Raw genomic sequence first — 2,452 nt, 5'->3', positions numbered from 1 at the left:
ATTGTCTGGTATATATTCCCCTATGTATACTTTCTCTGATTTCCATTTTGCTACCAACTTGAATAAATGGGTTTCTTTGCTTTAAAAAAAAGTAATTTGGTATTATGCAAATAAAGTGACTAAAATGTCTATGCCATTCAACATAGAGATTCCACTACTAGGCTTATAGGTCTTTGATAAGACCCTAGGTATATAGGTCCCTATATACATTTCTTAAGATCAAGAGTAGGCAAGTCCCTGCAGAATCCAGTGCTATAACTAGAAGTTGTGATGCCTGGGGAAAACACCCTCAAATAAACAGCAATGGGGGAGATGTCAATCACCTTCTAGTGATGGAAGACAGAGACCTCAGGAAGCCATTGCTGAGGATGCTGATACCTGGGGAAAAGTGTGGAATGGAAGGGATCTCATCAGCTATATGGCTTCTAGGGAGAAAGGAAGGGCCCATCTGGTAGGTTCTTTGTTTAATTATTCTAGCTAACTAGTTTTCACGCTGCTGAAAAAGTGAAGGTACTGTCAAAGATGTAACTGTGTTGCCCTCACTCCACCCCTTCCTCTTGCCATGACTACGGAGCAAGGGAGGAAGAAGCAACAGCTAAACTCATCAGAGCAAAGGAGACAGTGAGGAAATGACATCCTTTTCAGTTTGTACATGGGAGTCAAGATGAAGAGAGATGGGAGTCAAGAAAAAGAGGGTGCAGAAGTACCACTCCAACTGAGCCACCAAATCTGCATGACCTTTTGGAAGGACCAGCTGGGGAGATGAGCAGCAAAGCAGGAGCTAATTCATGAGGCAAGGGATGAGGCAGAATAGGCTGAAGCTGTGACCCAGGAGGAGAAATGTAGCATGAGGGCCTTCTCTCTACAATGGGGGTTCTCCTGAGATCCCAGACCCCACCGAGGGGCCCTAGTTCCCGATTCCTTCAACTGATGCAACTGTGACCTTCCTGAAGGTTGTGAGTGGAACAGTGTTCAAGAGGACTTGTATTCTATTTGCACAAATTCCTTTGCTTATTCTTTGGGTTATTTTGGGGGGTAGTATTTTGAGGAGAAAAGGAAGTGGGCAGAGAGGTTAAACAATTGAGCTGTGTCTTTCCTAAAACTGTTGGGCTGTGGGTTACCAGAGACTGGGAGAAGCTGTGGATATAGTCACATGATCACATTTCAATATATTATGATTTTTAATACTTTCTGCTGATTTTATATCTATGAGTAAGAACTGTATACAGTAGCATGATTCTCTTCCTCTGTGTGGCTGGATGACTCTATTACACCCTACTCACTAGGGCTCAGGGCTGACCCAGTAAACAGGGAGGAATTTTCTTTGTATGATATGGGCTCAGAAGCAATTCTGATTGGATAGATCTGCACTGATCACATCCCTCAGACTAATAAAATCAGCTGCTATCCAGACTGGGATAGAGAGGTTGGCAAACTACAGCTGAGGCCACATCCTGCTGGCTACCTGTTTTCTTATGGCCTGAGAGCTAAAAATAGCTTTAATACCAGTTACCCAAGCACCATAGAGAGTTTGCTATTTCCTAGAGTTCCCTCTAGAATATGTAACACCTGTGGGAGCTTGAGGCTGCTCAGTATTTGCTTTTTATTTTGAACAGCATCAGGAGAATGACTAGCAGTGGCCCCTAAAAGTTAAATAACAAATCCAAAAGTTGTACAATCATTATTTAAACTTTTGTGCCCTCTAAATTTCAACGGCCTGATACAAAGTGTCATCCACTCCCTCTAATTAGGACTCTGGTGGTATGCACATCACCAGGTTGTTTTGAGGTTTAGAGAGAACGTGTTAAGTGCTTTTCAAGCTTTAGAAGTGCTATATAAATACCAGTTAATGCTGTTATTGTTGTTAGTTCAGGAAACAATCTGTGGAACATAGCTCCACTTTCACTCAGGATGTAAAGCTTTTTACACTTAAAAATATGCCCTCCAAAATGTTAGCTCTGCTGGAGGGAGTCTCTTTGTGTGGAGTAACTAGTGATTAACACTGGCTAGGCTGGTGGAAAGAAAAACAGCAAATCCAGTTGCTTCATATTGACTTGAGTCCCTAGGGGAGCAGCAGTGACAAAACATGTTTAGTTTCCAAGGGGTCTCTACACTGAGACAATTCTACCACAACCAAATAACATTTTACTCTCTTGGACATCAGCTCTCCCCACTTCAAAATAGTTGAGATTGGCTGATAGAGCCCTGCTAATGGTTTCCTGATTTAGGTTTCAGGGACTTGGCATCAGGGTATTTTCCAGGCCACAAAGATTGAAGGGACACATTAATACTGTCTCACTCCTCCCAGAAGCTCAGTCTGGGTTTTATTCTAATTTCTCACTGGTCTCATCAAAGAAGCTCCAGATGATGAGAATTTGAGCAAAGGCATTTCTTCCCACCCCACCCAGACAGATTGCATGGTTTTTTCCAATACCTTACTCTCCCCGGGGCT

The sequence above is a fragment of the Phascolarctos cinereus genome, unplaced genomic scaffold (genome assembly GCF_003287225.1).
Source record: "Phascolarctos cinereus isolate Bilbo 61053 unplaced genomic scaffold, phaCin_HiC Scaffold_5;HRSCAF=322, whole genome shotgun sequence".
NCBI classification, from domain to species: domain Eukaryota; kingdom Metazoa; phylum Chordata; class Mammalia; order Diprotodontia; family Phascolarctidae; genus Phascolarctos; species Phascolarctos cinereus.
Note: the sequence above shows the minus strand (reverse complement) of the source record.